The 20,541-nt window shown below is 40.4% G+C and overlaps 1 protein-coding gene and 1 long non-coding RNA gene across 3 annotated transcripts in view; both read left to right on the plus strand.

The window, feature by feature from the left end:
* The window catches only part of LOC115410972 (uncharacterized), a 24,316-nt gene extending 7,007 nt beyond the window's left edge, over nucleotides 1-17,309 (plus strand). The window contains exon 3 of the long non-coding RNA XR_003934159.1: nucleotides 16,791-17,309. This is a non-coding gene — a long non-coding RNA (uncharacterized LOC115410972). The remainder of the gene's footprint in view (nucleotides 1-16,790) is intronic.
* gfod1 (glucose-fructose oxidoreductase domain containing 1) overlaps nucleotides 1-20,541 on the plus strand; it is a 122,994-nt gene that overhangs the window by 19,611 nt on the left and 82,842 nt on the right. The gene's annotated exons all lie outside the window — the stretch shown is intronic.

Here is a 20,541-nt window from a genome sequence, read left to right on the forward strand (position 1 = left end):
GATTAAGCAGCTTTTCCAGCTGTATTATACATTTATTAAACTGTTCAGCTTGTCAGTTCTGTAAATCTGTATGCAAACCTCTGGACAGACTAGCTAGTGGTTTTCAGTTTTTGTGGGTAGGGAATATGTAGTAGTTAGCGGTAGTTAGTTGTATTGAGTACACATTTTATAAAAGTTGTCAGGACTACAGTTTTGTAAGTTAACATGTGGATGTAGTCAGGCTTTTGGCTTCTCATTGTCAGCTAAGATGACTGACTGCTGCTGCTGCTTATAGTTAGCATATCTGTGCAAGTTTGGTATTCATCTAATTAGCTAAGAGTTTTAGCTAAAGAGGTAAATACCTTAAACTCTCAGTAAAAGAAATAAACAAAGAAAAACTATCAAATCAGTGCCTCCAACTATGTCTTTAAAGACTAACATCCTGGCTCAGAATGAAAGGCTGCACAGCCCCATTTTCTTCAGTGTGACTTTTCTTGTATTCATTAGGCTAATGGATTTGGGTTTTGTTTCTGGGTAGATTTGGTCCAGACACATCAACAGCCTTTTTTAAACAGAGTCAGCCAGGAGAATGCCATAGATAGAGAGGTACGCTGCCATTCCCAGGCCTTTTTGCTCAGTACGGGCACTTGTTTTGTTTTTTGCCGCTAGTTTCCCACTGGTTCATGTTCATGTCCTTCTCACCGTCCATTAACATGGTAATGCATCTAAAGAGTATGTGTGAATAACTGTGTGTGAGAGAGAGGGGAAGGGATGGACAAGGAGACGAGGAGGAGCAACAAGAGGCCCTTTCCCACCAAAAGGCCCAGGAACTTTATTACTAGGAACCTATTTACCAGGAACTTTTTGGGGTAAAAAAATTCCTGGTAACTGCGTTTCCACCGCACCTGAAAGTTCAGGGTAATTTATTCAAATCAGGTTGATGATGTATGAGGAGCAGTAACAGAACCTGTAGTCCAGTTCATGTCCATTCACAAACTAACCTCTAGTTCAATAAAATGACACACTACTTGAAGTGGACAGTTTGGGTTTAACATTTTACTGGTTGTTGAATCACTTAATCCATCTGGAATACATTTTAAATGAAGTTAACCATCATTACAGATCCTTAATTTGTGTTTAAAAATGGCAGAACGTGTATTTTCAACTTCTCATTCCTTAAACTAAATCACATCTAACTTTCTGTGTGATGGATGGTTCTGTTTCATTTCTATTGTTTTACAGATTTAGTCCAGGTTCAACCCTAAAGTCTGACAGATTTACTCAAATGCCTGCATTGAATTTGACTGCATGTTACTGATAAAAGTACTTATACTCATATTTTGATGCCTTGTAAATGAACAGGCAGTATTAGGTTAGATTTTTTTTTTAAATTAAAAATTGAAACAAAACAAAGGTGCCTTGAGATTAAAGGGAAATAAACATGTGTGAAAGGTTCAGGCTTTTGGACCAGGGTCTGGTCCAGCTAGTCCAGGACAGCCGGTCTGGAACTCCATGGTCCCGGTCCCTTTTTCACTTTCCTACAGGAAAAGTAATAAAAATGTTAAAATGAATAACAGAACACATGATGACAGATTCCTACTACTATGATGTGACATGTCAGATCTCTTACCTGGGCTGTTGTAAACAGTAGATGATGGACCAGGACACAAACGAGCTGCAGGTTCAGAAAAAGAGGCGAGTCCGTCCGGTCCATTTCAGGTGGAAATCACAAACATACAGAATAAATCAGTGTTCAGCTCACGGCGACAACACGAATACATCCAGTTCTGTGATTTAGGTTTAGTGTCAGACTGTTGACCAGTTAGTATTAGGTTAACCGGACTTCACTTCTGACTAACAGCTGATGCTGCTGACTACTGTTACAGCATGGAACCAACTAAACAGGGAATATTTCTGTCATATTCATACCATTGGTTTGTTCTACAGTCGGATCCACTGCGACTGTTGTGGTCCTTTAGTTTCTTTTAATCCTGCATAAATTTCTTCTTCTTTTCTCGTATTTCTTTAGACTTGTGTCTTATATTTGGCTCTGACAGCTTTTACTCGCTCGTTTCGTGTCGTGAATTTCCTCGTCGTCCGTCCACTTCTTGTAGCTTCTCTTTTGGTCCATTTTCCGAATGATCAAAATACAGGGTGACACAAAAAAACGGGAACTTTTTAACAATCCAATAAAACCAAGAGTGATGGAAGAAAAATATTTTATTCATAGTAATTGAAACCTTAAAACATGCCATTTAAGAAACAATGATGGAATTTTCATTTTTTAAAAATTACTTCCTGTAGATAGCGTCCTCCTGTACGAATGCATTCTTGAAATCTGCTGTTGAGATTCCTCATTGACCGCTGCAACATCTCAGCTGGGATACTGTGAATTTCATCCTGAATTCTCTGTTTTAACACATCCAGAGTTCTTGGTTGAGTCATGTACACTTTACTCTTGAGATAGCCCCACAAGAAAAAATTATAAACGGACAAATCTGGCGATCTAGGGGGCCAGGGAACGTTACTGAATCTTGAGATCACACGGTTACCGAACAATTCTCACACAGCCGCCAATGGTTACTAAAATGGGGGTGTGTTTACTTGCTCAAGGTCACTGTCTCGCAGTGCTGCCACTTGCTCATGTCTGCCAATACGCACTTCAAAAATTCCCGTTTTTTTGGGTCACCCTGTACAAAGCTTGTGGAAATGAAATGAGTTAAATATTGGCGGTGAACAGAATGCGGAAATGCTGCCAGTCTAGTCCTCCACTCAGCCTTCTCCAGCACACAGCCCCACCCCTTAAAGTTCCTGGTAATCTGAAAAGTACTACCTCTGTACCAGGAACTTCTTTGGGGTAAATTCGGGGCCGGGGGAGGGTCAGTTACCAGGGTAATTTTCGGTGGAAACGCACCAGGAACTTTGAAAGTTCAGGGTAATACAGAAAGTTCCTGCAAAAGTTCCTGCGGTGGGAAAGGGCCTAAGGAAGAATGGGAGAGAGAAAGCTCGTCTTCCTGTGAAATTGCCTTTGTGTCTTAGAAGAATCGCTGGATGGGGTAGACTTTTTCCGGCCACCATCATGCTGCGCTGACAAGTGAGCATTAGTGAAGAAAATGGAAAAATGGAAGACCTCTATATCCCACCCCTCTGAAGTCCTGCATTTCTCCTCAGAGGACAAATAAGGAACTGTTGTGTGGTGGTAAAGTTGGGCTGCAGGATTTGGATTAAGGATCACATTATATTACTCAATCCAGGGGTGAGAGAGGGCAAGTTTTTGATATGGAATTATTTCTATCAGAAATTCAAAATTGGGATTGGAGACAGGCTTTAAATATAAAACAATTCTGCATTATTACACTAAAGTCTTAATGAGGATTTTATTCAGTGATTAAATTTGAGCAGCAGAATGAAGAACAGACTCAGCAAATGACTGCTTTGTGTTAATGTGTTTGAATATTTAATATGAGATGTGATGATATGGTTGGCATGTTAAATTTTAAGACTGAAGTGTGTAAATAACACAGTTGTTGAAGTATTTAGAAGATGACAATGTGGCTGCATGGACTATATTTCTCTGTTCTTATTGAAATCATTCCAATTAAGATTCCACTTTAACTGGCTGCTAAATGAAGTCATTCAGTAAGATGTTTCCAAATGTATTAAAATATTTTTTTTTTAATCAATTTTGACAGGTAAAAGGTCAATGGATTGATGGATTCTGGCTATGTTGTCTTGTTTAAACTTGTTCCTTTCAACCATCAATATATTCGGCAGTTCTTAAATCTTTTAAGATCTGGAACAAAAATCAGCCACAGACCAGTTTTGCTACCATCTTGTTACTGGTAAAACTCGGCAGTTCATGTCACTTAATGTAACCCCCAGAAAGTAACAAATGTTTGCATTGTTATTAGGTGTTATTATTATGATTATGATTATGATTATTATTATTATTATTATTATTATTATTATTATTATTATTATTATTTTCTTTTAGAAGGCATTATCAAAAGTCTACACCACCTCTCTCAAACAGATTAAAGTTTTTCTGATGGGATGTGATTGGGCCAGTTTCTTTAGATTGAGGTGATTATTTGAGGCATTTTGATTTGGATAATTATCAGTGAAGTATTAATGTTAGACTAGGGATGTAACAATTACTGGTATAACATTAAACCGCGGTAAAATTCCTGAAGGTTAGTATTACCCTTTAAATTGTAATTATGATAATAACTGTGTTTGATTACTGTACTTTGACAACTCACGGTACTGCTCATTTCCTGGAGAAGCAGCAGCATTCCAGGCACGCATGGCAGTTTGCAATGTTTGGCCTCTGAAAACATGGCTGAAGGCACCTGCATGAACAGCACTCCGGAGATTCAGGAATAGCATGCTCATGCACAGACTCGGTCAGATTGCACAGAAAGAGAGAGAGAGAGAGACAGAGACAGAGAGAGAGAAATGTATGGGAGGGATTCGGACCGAGGGCACAGAGAGAGAGGGACACAGAGAGACCTCCAATCTACAGTGGCTTGCAAAAGTATTCATACCCCTTGATGTTTTCCACATTTTGTCAAGTTACAACCACAAATATAAATATGTTTTTATTGGAATTTTATGTCAAAGACCAACACAAAGTGGCATACAATTGTGAAGTAGAAAGAAAATGATACATGATTTAATTTTTTTTTTTTACAAATAAACTGTAAAGTGTTGTGTGCAAAAGTATTCAGCTCCCCTGAGTCAATACTTTGTGGAACCGCCTTTTGCTGCAGTTATAGCTGCAAGTCTGTTGGGGTATGTCTCCACTAGCTTTGCACATCTAGAGACTGAAATTTTTGCCCATTCTTCTTTGCAAAATAGTTCAAGTTCAGTCAGATTAGATGGAGAGTGTTTGTGAACGTCAGTTTTCAGATCTTGCCACAGATTCTTGATTGGATTTAGGTCTGGAGTTTGACTGGGCCATTCTAACACATGAATATATTTTGTTTTAAACCATTCCATTATAGCCCTGGCTTTATGTTTAGGGTCGTTGTCCTGCTGGAAGGTGAACCTCTGCCCCAGTCTCAACTCTTTTGCAGACTCCAACAGGTTTTCTTCCAAGATTGCACTGTATTTGGCTCCATCCATCTTCCCATCAACTCTGACCAGCTTCCCTGTCCCTGCTGAAGAAAAGCACCCCCAGAGCATGATGCTGCCACCATCATGTTTGACAGTGGGGATGGTGTGTTCAGAGTGATGTGCAGTGTTAGTTTTCCACCACATATAGCGTTTTGCATTAAGGCCAAAAAGTTCAATTTTGGTCTGATCTGACCAGAGCACTTTCTTCCACATGTTTGCTGTGTCCCCCACATGGCTTCTGGCAAACTGCAAACGGGACTTCTTGTGGTTTTCTTTTAACAACGGCTTTCTTCTTGCCACTCTTCCATAAAGGCCAGATTTGTGCAGTGCATGACTAATAGTTGTCCTGTGAACAGATTCTCCCACCTGAGCTGTGGATCTCTGCAGTTCATCCAGAGTCACCATGGGCCTCTTGGCTGCATCTCTGATCAGTGCTCTCCTTGTTCAGGCTGTAAGTTTAGGTGGACAGCCGTGTCTTGGCAGATTTGCAGTTGTGCCATTCTCTTTCCATTTCTGGATGATGGATTGAACAGTGCTCTGTGAGATGTTCAAAACTTGGGAAATATTTGTATAGCCTAACCCTGCTTTAAACTTCTCCACAACTTTATCCCTGACCTGTCTGATGTGTTCCTGGGACTTCATGATGCTGTTTGATTCCCAGTATTCTCTTAACAAACATCTGAGGCCATCACATAACAGCTGTATTTGGTGCTGAGATTAGATTACACACAGGTGGGCTCTATTTAATCATTTGGTCAACATTTGATCATTCAGCAATCATCAGGCAACTTCTGAAGGCAGTTGGTTGCACTCAGAGAAAAGGGGGCTGAATACTTTTGCATACCGCACTTTTCAGTTTTCTATTTGTAAAACAATATTAAAATCATGTATCATTTTCTTTCTACTTCACAATTGTACACCACTTTGTGTTAGTCTTTCACATAAAATTCCAATAAAATATATTTATGCTTGTGGTTGTTGCATGACATTGGCCATAAGATGCCATCTTTAATGCACGTTTGTATGTTTGATGTTTACATGTTAATATTTGAATGTTTCTGCCAATAGAAAGTACATTGTGCCTATTATTTAGGGGGTTTTTTTGTTGTTGTTTTTTTCAAAATACAACTTGGTTAAATTATTTCAGTGTGTGTATACATACTTTTTGAACATTTGAGCACATTTCAACAATCCTGCTATAATAATAATAACCGTGATTATTTTGGTCACAATAACCATGATATGAAATTTTCATATCGTTATGTCCCTAGGTTAGACCTTCAACAAATAAGGAAAATCTGACATTGTTGAATGACAATACAATACACTCTGTGATAAATAAATAATAAAAATACTTTTGTCTCAACCAATTTGACTCATTAATTGAAGGGTATTTGACAGATAGCAGATTTCATATGAGGGGCCAAATAATGGGATTCCATATGTCTGGTGTCATATGACCTGTATGGTAAAAGAGCTAACCACTGCTCCACCCTGCCACCTTCTACTAAGTATTATACAGTGTTTGCATTCTGTTTCTTCTTTGTACTGTGGTGACAATGAAAATACAATTTAGTTCCATGCAAAGGCATGTTGCAGTAATGGTGACAGTTTAAAGGTTAAAGGTATTTTGCCACCAAAATATCACTGATTTTAGGTAATATTTTTAATGTCATTAAGTTGGTGAAAAATTACAAGAACAGCCAACATAAATCTGCACACCCTTACTTCCATGTAACTATAAGTAGATCTATCTGTCACAGTCTGTCCTGCTACAGTCTGCTCCCTCACCTTACCACACCTCAAAAGCCATATCAGTTTCACCTGTTGCACCCAGCTGTCCCTAATCAGCTGGCCAGAATATAAGTGGAGCAGATTCATTCACCCAGTGCCAGATTGTTCCTGGATCATGCTAGACTTTCCAGCATTCTTCCTGTACTTGTTTTCCTGGTTCTTGACCCCACCTAAGTCTGACTTTATCTCCTCGCCTCTGACCCGGTAAACTAACCACCCTTTTGGGGGATCCGTGGACTCTGTGTTCAAGCCTGCCCCTCTGGCTGAGTGGCAACATTCCCATCTGCCATGTGGGAACCTGAGTTTGAGTCCGGGTGATGCACCTATTCACCGTTACTCACCACACCCAGCAAGTAATAGAGAAAGGTATATTTTTATTCTTGTTAAAGTCTTGCCTGTCTGTTATAAGTGCAATCGGCCAAGTGCTATTAAAGACTGTTCTGATTCTCAACTGAAAGAGCTGTGTTGCAATTGGGTTCAATCCACTACCTGTTGCACTAGCTTTGCTTTCATTCATTAGACCTTGATTTTAAACAACAGGTGTTAGTCCTATCAGAGAAAGAGAAAATAGATCTGTGGCCTAAGAAGCCAAGTTATTACACATCAGGGTCTGTCACTACTGGAAAAACTAGGTTTTATGACTGTGATCACATTATTTGATTCTGGCATAACACACTGCCCCAGAATCCCTGATAGGGGAGTAGAAGCCTCAGAATTGATGTTTGAACCCTCACTTAGGTTTTTCTCTGTGATTTGTAGCTCAGAATTTGATTTGACCTGGTTTCATGTTATAACATGCAGCAGCATCAACTAATTTCATTGATGACTCTTAGGGTGTATTCACACCCAGGAAAGTCCGATAGTTCACTTGCTTTGGTCCGGACCAAATTTTTTAAATTTTTTAAAAATTTGGTGCGGTTCGCATTCACATTGTACATTTTTGTAAGTGGACCAAAATCTGTAAACAAAACCACGTGTGCTGAGGTTGTTCAGCCACTGGACAAAAATGAGCAGTGTCGATTAAAACGCTCAGTCCAAAGTGAAAGGAGAGAATCATGGACATTTTGCGTGCTGTTTTTGTTATCGTCATAGCGGTTTTTACAGATGCAGGCGTTTTTACAAGTGTTTGAGCAGCAAGAGCATTTGATGCAACATCAGGTTTACAATATTGTAGAATTCATTTCTCAATGACGAAGACAAGCAGCCAGACAGCTATGGAGGACAGCGCTCATGTGTGCACATCATGTTGTGACTGTTGGTCTTATTCATGCAAGACATAACAGGTATGAAGTATATCCAAACACTGTTATCAAAAAGCATTAGTGCTATGTACTGCTGCTATATGTAGCTATCCTATATCACCGTTCAGTTTAGCCAGGGACAGAATTCCTTAATGCAGGTAAAGTTTGCTGGGGTTGATGAAGTCGTTTATTATTTTTTCTTTTCAAGCACAACAGACAAATCTAACCATCATCCTAATCATTCTCTCGCTAAACAAGCTGAAAACGTCGGAGTTTTTACGTGTCCTTTCTAGCAGTTGTGTTACATGTACATCTGCCCAGATGTCCAAAAGGCAGTGTGTCTCTTCCGAGGTCCAAGTTTGACCACGGCTCATTTTCAGCTATGTAGCCTATCCTCACTCTGAGCAGTTCTCTGGTCTCTGGTAAACCTCTGTTGTCCATAATGCTCGACAAACGATGGAAGCTCGTTAGGTACAAAAAAACCCCAACTGTGTCGTATCAGGTCCGGGCTGCTTTCACAGCTCAAACGAACCTCACCAGGGTTCGTATGGAACCGTGCTGAGAGTGTTCGCTTGTTTGGTCCGGAACAGAGTTCGGTGGTTTTTATTCACACCAGCCCAAAAGGTCCGAACCAAGGGAGCAAACGAACTCTGGTCCGTTTTAAACGGACCAAACAAGGCAGGTGTGAATACACCCTTAAACACACCCGCTTACTCTGTGCTTAGTGAGCTAACTTTGGCATGCCAAAACAAACCTGCGTGATCACACATGATATTGAGAAATCACTTATGAAATATTTTTTACCTTGCAAAAACAAGTGTTTTCTACTGGCTTCTACTGTATTTTCACACATGCACACACACATATACAGACTGCTTGTAAATCCATCTAGTGTTGCCAATGAGTGCATTGTGAACTGCCTGAAAGCTGGCTCTTCATTTTATGTCTTCAGCTCATACTCATTCTGTATATTCCCAAGGTGAAGCTGCTCCATTATGGGGTTGTTCAGATGTCCTTTATGTGGCAGTGTGCCGCAGTAGGCCTGTATGTGTTTCCTAAGTGGCCATTAGGGATTGAGGACAAGAGATAGCTGCAGTTCTGAGAGCAGGGAGACAACACTAGTGTCAGTCAGTGGTTCTTACTGGCCTTGTTTATCCTCTGGGACTGACACTGTTACTACTTTTGTTTTGCTTTTATTTATCAGGCAATTTCAAGTTAGATGTAAATGATGAATCATACATTTTTGTAAAATAACAAAAATGCCATTTATGCTTGACATTAAATACGCATACGTTCATAGACAGAGCATTCTCTGCATTCATAATGTGTGTACTTTTGTCTGTCCTCTTTTTGGTTGTGTTGTGGATGTGTGCCCTAACTTAGGAGATGGAGCAGTACTGCTGGAAATCGTGGGGGCAGTGTTGATATTTTAAGATAATTATTTCCAGAAACTGGAAACACAAACTTTTCAAAAAGTAACTGTGTGAGTTGATGAAAAACTAGTGACATTCATTCATTTTCTGAACCCGCTTTATCCTCACAAGTGACATATTTACAACAACTAATATTCTCAAGTGGTAGTAATTGCCGTGTCATCACCATGTTTGTAATTACTGACGTTCTTGTTCTTGTCTCAAAAACGCTACTTACACTAACAATATGCTTATTCTAAACACTGGATGCATAGAATTATAAAGGCAGTGATGCTTGATAACTTTGATACAGACATACCTATTTATAAAGTGAACATGAATGGGCCTTAAAGGGGATGACTTTGACTGCAGAGTACAGTTTCATATTTAGACAGCTTCAGCAGGAAGTGATAAATGGGTATGCCACAGTAGAGTGTGTCTCACTTCCTGTTGTGTGTGGCGGGTGTGTGTTACTATGATATTGGGGTTTGTTCTCTATTGCTTCCTGTTCAAAACACTAAGAAATGTCATTGTTTCTCTACGTTCGTCTGACACATTACAACTAGCTGGAAGATTTAGAGATTAACTGAGATGATAACATTTCCCTCCATCTTTATTTATAAAGTATCCTTTTGGTTTCAAGTTCATGTTACTGAAGTCTCATTGCAACTTACATCTCATCCTTCCATCTGTTTTTTTGCCACAAAGAGCCTCTGTATCTTTTCATTTGTTTTATTTTTGCCACAAAGAGTTTCCGTATTTTTTTTTTGTCATGCATGATTCAGTCATATCATGGGGCTGTTTATGAACTGTATACCTATATAAACAGGGAAGCTTGTGCTGACAGCTTGTTGTGTAGTGCCATCAAGTGGTAAAAAATAAATGAGAGAGGGAGAGAGAGAGATAGATACTTAAAAATGAGTTACCCCTGGTTGACATCTAAATAATAAATAAATATAACAACGAGCCAGTCTTTTGAATGGCTCTTTGAAGGGAGGGGCTTAAGATCTGGCTCCCTTCAAAGAGCAATAAATTCCATCTCTAATCTGAAAGCATTGTTTGCTTTTGTTTGGTTTTGCTCCCATCTCTGACAGAGTTTCGACCACATCCTGGGAGACAAGGAAGGAGTTTATGTTCAGCACCTCTATTGCCACCACAAGGTCGACCGTGCTTGTCGTGACAGCAATCCCTGAACCCGTTGGTGGACACCAGCGGTAAGGGATGTTGTCAAGCTGACGAAGGAGTCTTATAGGGCCTGGCTGGCACTTGGGACTCCTGAGGCATCAGACAGGTACTGGCAGCCTAAGCGGGCCACGGCTTTGGCAGTTGCTGAGGCAAAAACTCAGGTGTGGTAGAACTTCAGTGAGGCCATGGAGCTCAACTTTTGGTTGGCCTTGAAGAGTTCCTGGGAAACTGTCAGGCAACTCAGGGTGGGGAAGCGGAGCTCCATGAACACTGTTTACAGTGGTGATGGAGTTCTGCTGACCTCAGCTAGGGACATCGTCGGGCGGTGGAAGGAATACTTTGAGGATCTCCTACATCCTGCCTTCACGTGGTGGAAGCAGAGCCCTGGGACTCAAAGGTGGACTCACTCAACACCCGGGCTGAGGTCTCTGAGGTAGTTGGACAAGTCCTTGGTGACTGAGCTACGTGGGTGGATGAGATCCACCCCAAGTTACTTAAATCTCTGAATGTTGTGGGGCTGTCTTGGCTGGCACACCTCTTCAGCATTGCGTGGGGAACAAGGACAGTACCTCTGGATTGGCAGACTGGGGTGGTAGTTCCCCTTTTCAAGAAGGGAGATATGAGGGTGTGTTCTAGCTATAGGGGGATCACACTCCTCAGCCTCCCCAGGACACCAGGGTACTGGAAAGGAGAGTTGACCGATAGTCAAACCCTGGATTCAGGTCTGTGGCTTGCTGCTACGGACCATTAAGTCCTTGTATGACTGGAGCCAAAGCTTGGTGTGCATTGCCTTTTGTAAGTCAGATTCATTCCCATATCCATGCGCGCAGATAGCTTTGGGGACGATGTATAGTGACCTGACCCCACCCCCCCCCAAAAAAAATAAATAAAATTATCAGTATACAGTACACCAATTCAAGAAGGTGGCAGGCTGGAGCCTGGAGCAGATCCTGTTCAATTTTCCACGTAATCCTTGGTTAATCACACTGCACAGCTGATCCATTAACATCCCGGGGTTTGTTTTTCGAATTCTGTTTTTAAACTGGGAAGGGCTAAGTTTGGACGCTACATTTTTGGAGCGCCATGTTCAGACTTCCAGTGTAAATGCAATGCACCATCTCGACTCCGTGGTCCTGGACAGATGAGATATCACTCAGCAATATCTTCAGGGAAATGACAAAAGGAGAGATGTTTTTGGGACCCATTGAGTCTGTTTGTAGAGGGTACATTTGTTTGGCTGCAGAGGTAATTCTTTTTTTTTTTTTTTATCAATTGTGTTTATTATTTGAAAAAAAAAAAAAGATTCAAATGTACATACTTACAGAGAGAATTCCTGATATTTCATTCAAAGTGCAAATTTCATTTCACATTTCATGCCATGTGGGCTATACTTATAACCCTAACCCTTATTGATATGAATCGGTTGTTTTAAGTGTATACTTCTGTTATCATACACATTATGTTTATAATTGTTTACATAAAGACATGACTGTGAATCACTTCAACTGTAGTTTATTATTAAACTTTGCACATAGGGTCTTTGCTTATTTGTCAGAATTCAGTCCAAGTTTCTGTGCTGAGAATGAGATTTTTCATCCTGTTGAAATCAGCAAATATGACAGTGACATGTGCAGAAGGCATGAAGTTTTGTGATTGACATACCAGACAAATAACAGTTTGATCACTGATCATATATGGCTAGTGCTGATCAGGTACGCCTTTGTTTACCAGTATTCACACACACACACACACACACAAACACAAACAAACAAATAAACAAACACATGCAGGATAGTAGATCTCAAGGACCAGGGTTGGTGACCCCTGGTTTAAGGGATGCATCAATGGAACCAAATCTGTAAGCTTTTTCAGTGTACGATGCATAAGCACCTGCAGAAACACTGCAGTTTACTGACTAGGGCTGCACAATTAATCGTTAGAACATCGCGATCTCGATTCACACAAGTATGCGATCTCATTTCTAAACACGGATGATTCTTAAGCATTTTATTTCATGGGCTGCATTACAAACAAACGCCCACAAACGTAGAACCGCTGCCGCCTCTTCCCTCAACCAATGGTAAACCGTCTTCACAACATGTGAGCCTGCAGCTGTCGGCTGCAGTTGAGTGAAGAAAGAGTGAATTTTAGTGGAGGAATGTCTGCGGTAAAGAGAGTGGAATGGATGAAAACCCTAGTGGTAGTAGTAAGAGTCACCCACCTGAAGTCGTGCCCAATAAAGGTTCACACTTGGCTGTGTTAATCTCATGTCAGTCTTCTTTTCTGTCGTCAAGATCCAAGTGTGTTTTCATTTTCACTTCTCTGACTTTTGCGCTGCTGTTCATCTTCTTCTTTCCTTTTATTTGCCGATGAGGATAACTCGGTCTTTAACCAAGAATCAAAAGTCTCGCCCTCTCTAAAAATTTTATATTAAAAATATGTCATTGTGCTGGCTGGCTAGGCACTGCAAATTTTCATAGATCAGCTGATGCCACTTAGCAACCAGGACCTTAAGTGCAGGATTTCCACTGGTAATGTTTATTCATGCTGCCACACCAAACATTTCATCCAAAAAAATCACCACCGTTGTGTATTATACATATGTATAATATGTAATGGGCCAGGATAGAAGGGTAGGGAAAAGGTAAATGAACATAAAGTTTCACTTTCACTTCTGCAGGTAAGTAGTTGTATAAGTAGGACGGAAACCGACGGATGCACACGGGTAAGCGGCCGAAACGCATGCCGCTGAGCCCCCACCCACCCACCAACCGAAATGCATGCGCACCCCCAGCCGAACCGTGCACGTGCACACACACACACACGTACACACACCCCATTACACACAGCCACACCAACAGATCAATTCCACAGCAAATACTGGATAAGTGACCGGACTACTTGCAGAATAATATGAAGGACGTGAATCAGAGATAAAAGAACCTATTTTCTTTGACAGCGGTGCAATAAACATTTTGTGAAAAAAATCGTGCCAGAGATTCGTGATCTCAATTCTAAGCAAAAGAATCATGATTCATATTTTTGCCAGAATTGTGCAACCCTATTATTGACACATATCTTTAGTGTCAAAAACAGCATAGACATTCTTCTGGCCAAAACAGCAGAGCTCTACAGTGAACCTCCTGAAGGTTTTTGTAGATGGGACCAGCTGCCCTCTGTCACAGTTTAATAATGAGCATTGAGGTCACATCAAGATGAGAATGTGCAAATGGCATGTTTATCTATTCAGCTATTCAAAGAACTAAAACCTCAACCTTGTCAGAACGACAGCTGTCTGACACTAGCTCTACTGTCTACCCAGAATGAAGACTTTTAGTGTGTGTTTGTTCTCTGCACAGTCATTGTAGAAGTGCTTTGCATTTTTCACCTTGTTTATCTTGCTGCCCAGAAGAGCGGCACATAATGGAATAATTATTTTGGTGCCCTGTCTGCTGATCGTGAGCCAAAGTGAGTTATATCCTCCAAAGCTGGGACAGACAGTTGGATCTAACTGTGGCAGAAACAAATGGACAAAAAGGTATGAAAGGCAGTATTTCAACTCATTATTGTGTTGCACAGGGTAGGAATTTGTGAATAGTTGGTTGAGGTCATCTCAGTTGATTTAACTGTGTTAACACAACCAGTGTTGGTATGAGTATTTTATTAGTGACTCAGATCCTGAAGGTCTCCAGACTATCTCAATTCTCAGTGGTCACACTGGATATATGCGTTTCCAGCAGTGAGTGTTTACAGAGACAGGAAACACTGGTTCCCCTTAGCTAGATCAGTGACCCCAACAAAAACATTCTCATTTTATGTAACATTCCTTTCATAAGAGTGTGTGTAAAGTAGGGTTTCTGTAAAATAAGGGATGTGGCTGGGTCCAATAATAGTTTTGACGTTCTCACACCTATAGTTGATTTGCTTTGATCCATAGTTTGTTAACTTGGGTGTTTTCTCTTTGGCTTATTTTTTTTTCTCACAGAAACACTAAAGCCCATCATAGCAAATCATGTGAAAACATGCACTCTGCTTATTTAGTTGAGATTTATTTTGTGTCTAAGGCAGCAGCAAGAATTCAATACAGACAAAGTTCTGTGTTGTGTAATCGCACACATTTTGTCCATCTATGTGCCAATATATGAGATGGTGCACACCTATAGGTTTAGTTTAGTACCAGGGTCCAGGGGCCTCATGTATAAAGCGTGCGTACGCCCTTTTCCATGCTCACGTTCAGATGTATAAAGAGTGAAATGACCGTGGAAATGTGCGGTCCTTCACGCCAAGTCCATAGCTGGGGTACGCACGTTTCTAGTGCTTTGGAACCATTGGCGACACTTAGAGGTGATACTGGGAAACTGTTAATAATGTGAAAAAGGTCATTCCTCCGATTGATGTGCACATCAGAGATTCACAGATGAACAAGAAAAGCACTTGGAGAACGCAGACCTCCGCCAAGACACATCTGCCCCCTACCCCCGATCACCAACAAAATTTAACCATTTCTTCATTGTGCCAGTGTCAATATTTCTTTAAAATTTCATGGAAATCCGTCCATAACTTTTTGAGTTATCTTACTAACATGCTAACAAACAAACACGTACGCGAACACACAGAGCAAAGCGATCACAATACCTCCTGGCGGAGGTAACAATGAACACACCGGTACGTCATCCTACTGCCACAACAGCACATCCACCACCAGAACCAGAACCAACCAGACCAACCCTGGACCCATCAATGCCAATCCTGTCCGGGAGAACATTCAGCAACAACCATATAAAGAGACAAGGACCCAAAATTCACTGGTTGATAAATGCATTTAATGTAGTGTTCATGTCTGTGAGAACGTTTATTAGTCGGTCCAGTCGCTCATAGACTCCGCCGATTGTCCTCATGATGTTCTCTTGTGACTTGGGTCAACATGGACCCACGCCGGTCTGACGGGCATCAGCAGTGGGCTGTGGCAGACCGGTGGACCGGCTAACGCTGGGGAGTCAACAGGAAGCCTCTGTGACAGGAGAATAATACTGCATCTGACCGTCTTCTGCCTCATTGTTGGAAAATAATAAATTAAGTGATTAAACATAAGTCAAAGTCTTTGATTTCCTGACATGATTATGCATGAACCTTTATCTAGTTTGGCTTTGATCAGACTATTGTATAACCCGTACAATGAACTAATGTGTGACTTACACTAATACTAAATATATATTTACCTTGGGGGTGATCCCGGTCAGCCCTGTGAGAAAAGTGTCACCCACAATATCGTCGACTTTCTGCTCAAACAGTCTCAGTTCGTCTCTTTTCTTCTTCCGCCTGTTTTGGCCTCCGCTTCGCGTCCATGACATCATCATGTGATCATGCAGAGAGGGGAATCCCAGAGGGAATCCCACCTGCAGGCCCTGTTTATACTAATTTGCATATTTAAATGTGGGTGTGGAGAGAGAGGAGTCAGGTACTCCAACATCTGCGCTCAATTCCACGCTGATTGGGATGTATAAAGGAAATGTAATTGGATTTGGGCGTACGAACAGTTTTATTCATCTGGATTTTTTTGTGCGTACGGACTTTTCTGGATTTAAGCGTACGCCAGGTATGCCATATGAAATCCACGCAAGTCTTTATACATGAGGCCCCAGGTCTTTCTGCTGTAGAGTCTGTTTGGGACTCAGCGAAGACGCCATCTTCTGTCTTGGTGGAGTTCTTTTGAATACAGTTACTTGTTAAGTCCTGTGGGCCTGAGGGGGAGTGTTGGATTTAACCCGACCAAACACAGACATGTGTGAAAGCATCCAAAAACATCATGGTGCTGACTTTAAGCCCATTCATCAAATATGACAAAGTTTTTATGTTTCTGTGTGCTGTGACAGTAAATAGCCCTGTGTTAATCAATTCACAGAAACTTAAAATAGAATGTAACACAATATTTTGTGTGTGTATGTGTGTGTGTGTGTCTGGATAGATAGATAGATAGATAGATAGATAGATAGATAGATAGATAGATAGATAGATAGATAGATAGATAGATAGATAGATAGATAGATAGATAGATAGATAGATAGTGCTCAGCATAAATAAGTACACCCCCTTTGAAAAGTAAGATTTTAGTCAATGTCTCAAAGAACACAAGAACAATTTTAAAAAATCTGGACAAAACTGAGTTTTATAGAACATTTCCTTAACTCAGGACATGATAGTAATGTTGATACTATAACTTAAGTGACAAAATCTTCCATTTTACTCAAATTAGTTGATGCAAAAATGAACCCACCCCACAACAAAAGCTACTTGATCTCGTATTTTGTAGGACCTCCATGATTTTTTAGGACAGTACCAAGTCTTTTAGGCATGGAATTAACAAGCTGGCGACATATTGCAATATCTATCTTTTTCCATTCTTCAAGAACAACCTCTTTTAGAGCTTGGGTGCTGGATGGAGAGTGATGCTCAACTTGTCTTTTCAGAATTCCCCACAGATGTTCAATTGGGTTCAGGTCAGGAGACATACTTGGCCACTCAATCACTTTCACCCTGTTCTTCTTCAGAAATGTAAACGTGGCCTTAGATGTGTGTTTTGGATCATCACCCCAACATACCAGACTATGTAAAGCAACTAAATAATACTGTGATGAGTATCTGTCAACAGGTGATCGAAATCCTCCCACAGAAGGAGAACAGAAGTGCACGCCTGTGGAAGTGGGCGACTGAGTCCTGAGGAAGGTGACTCGATTCAATCGGTCATCTCACAGGTGATGAGGACCCTACAAGATAGCAGAAGCTGCATTTGTGTGAAGGTGTGGCTGACAGGGGACAGACTTAGTAATTGGATACACAAAACTCAGTGTACCCGAGGTACTGACCCAACCCAGAGAACAGTGGAACAAATTTAGACTGACCTAAAAGACATAAAGACTCAGAGAGACTGAGCAGATGAAACCAAACACAAAACCGGACTAGAGATGTAAACAATTTATCGATTATCAATTAATTGTCGATAAGAATTTGCTCATTTAAATTATTAATTGTTGGTTACTTGCCCTTTTCCACATCCTGTCCGAAGGCTGCAGGTTCGTCTGTGCTGCGATGCTGCGGATCGGAGCGTTTTCTGTGGAGATGGGTGTAGTCCACAGTCATCTGGACTATCTGGTCAGTGAGACAGAAATTGAAAACGTCCTCCAGGTTCCTCATCTAGGCCACACATACATCCCACATTATGTCCCGCGGTCACTCCGGTGGCACATCTCCGCTGAAATCTTACTTCATCATGTCAGTGATGCAAAGTCAGAAATGCCTCTTTCTTCTAAACTGCCCCTCTTCAGATCCATTTATTTTATTGAATTTCTCTGCAGAATTTATCAAGTTCTACTAAATAAATGTCATTGCTTGTACTGTATCCAATGGTAGAATGAATCAATCATTAAGGAACATGACATGCTTTTTTCATGAAGTATATAAACAATATTAAGCTTTTATTCTTATAGACCTGATCGAAAGAAATTCAGATTTTCAGAAAAATTGCCGCTCATCAGTTAATTGATCAATAAGGTCAATCAACTAATGATTAATGGATTAATTGATAATTTGCATCCCTAAACCAGACACAACTAAGGTAAAGACAGACACTCTGACACTCTTACCCAGGTACTACTTACGAAAAAGACATAAGACTGACCCAAAACTTGAACCAGAGTATGAGCAGACACAGACGGAAGAACCTAGCGACTCAGTGGGAGACAGAGGAGGAATTATTAGGCGCAATGAGCACAAATATATGTATTATAAGTCACCAAAGTTAGGTATAAAATGTTACAGAGAAAAACAGATAATGAGTAAAATAATTTAAGAAAGAGGTACAAGTCAAATTTTTATTCAAGGTTGAATAATTTAAGTGTACTTCACATTTGATAAAGCAGATATATGCAAATAAGATAAAATAAAGAAAAATAAAATTGTGTCTAAATTCTGTTGTGAAAGTGTAAAGACACTGAACAGCCCAGAGGATTGCACTGCTCTACGGTTTCTTGGAAGGTGTCTGCTTCAGACATTAAATGTGCTAAATCGTACATAATTCAATTAGATCAGAAAACAAAGGACCAGCTTTGCTCAGCTTAGCTCATCTTTTCAATAAATATATATGTGATGGTGTGTCATTACAAATGCATGTTGGTTTATTTATCCAATAGATTTATAAATGTTCCACTGATAAAATCTGTAAAGTGAATCTACTGTCATGAGCAGACAGTGTCAGAGCTTACAGATCTACTTCAAAACAGTAATATTCCTTTGGAGTTAAACCCATTCTATCATTTTTAGAATTTCACTTCTTCACCCAAGACTTTATCTTAGAAACTACAACCAACTAGCACTTTGGACTTAATTTTCTTTTATTAGTGACTCATATTTGGTAAAGTTTAACTACTTTTATTCTGGAAGCATTTGAAATGTAGACCAGTGTTATAGTATTATAATTTCTTCATATTTGCTTTCTTTACATTTGCATTTCATGTCTTTTACATGTGATTAGAAGTGAATAACTATGATTTGGTTATAATATACAATAAAATGTTGACCTTAACAATAATTCAGGTGAAATGCCAAATTCAAAAGCTTCCAGTAAAGGCGTTATTTTTAAAGTAGCGGATGTAGGTTTGATTAAAGGCATAGAGCCAGTTAAAATTACTACTAAACCATCTTTTTGGCCCTTTCTCGAGTAAATGGAAGGAATTTCAGGATAGAATTATGTTAATACAAGACCAACATACCAATGCACATGTGAAAAGGGGGGGGTATATTCCCATGATAATAACTGTTAAGAACTTCACTCAGTTCTATTTTAATTTTCACAATCTCCGCATTCACTATGGGTTGTTTACATCACTCACCATCTAGACCAAGAACCCGAGAAAAAGTAAGTTAGGAGAAGGAATTAGCCTCTCTCCAATCCCAGTTAGCCAAAGCTCAACTTAAAGAATTAAGAGATAAAGTTAACCAAACTGAAGCAAATGCAAAACAAATGCCACAAACAATATTGGCCTCTGCTCAGCCACCATTACCAGTAGCAGGTCCATATCCAGATCCACCGCCGTACACTCAGTACCCACAGTTTCAAGGGCCCCCACCACCCAGTAATCAAGGTCCACCCATGAGACAGAATCAGTGGGGTAGAGGCCGTGGATGTAGTCATCCTAGAGGTGGTCCAAGAAATCGAGATGATGTTTTGTGTGTCTAGGATTTAGACACTGGGTTAATCAGTGCTCCAGTAACAACCGACCTCCACCACCACAAGCAGGCAACAGGGGAGGTCCACCTCAGTACCGATATGACACATACCCACCGCTGCAGTACATACAGCAGACACAGACACAACAAACACAACAAAACCAAAGTCCATGGCACCAAGCCCCAGGGACCAGACAGATGCCATAGGGATGCCCAGGTCCAACAGCAGGCAGCCCACTGTATCCAGAACCCATGGTGGGAGTCATTGGGAGGGACAATATGTGCATGACTGATACAGGAGCTAGGTACTCAACTCTTAACATGCCACTTCATATTTAGCGGCTTGGGCATGAACACAAGCCACCTATTGTTCTTCCACACATTTAATCTTCATCTCCTGGACAAAATTTCGTCCACTAACTTGTCCTAGAGCTTTGTGAAAAGCCCTGCAAATTTTGTATCAAAATGTTCAGGTTCATCTGGAATAGTGTGCTATGACTTTTATTAGAGATTTGCGAATTTTTTCACAGTTATTTGCAAAAAAAATGCGAAAAAAGTCCCATAGAAATGAATGGGGAGAAAAAAAAAAT

Source organism: Sphaeramia orbicularis, chromosome 20, assembly GCF_902148855.1.
Source record: "Sphaeramia orbicularis chromosome 20, fSphaOr1.1, whole genome shotgun sequence".
NCBI classification, from domain to species: Eukaryota; Metazoa; Chordata; class Actinopteri; order Kurtiformes; family Apogonidae; genus Sphaeramia; species Sphaeramia orbicularis.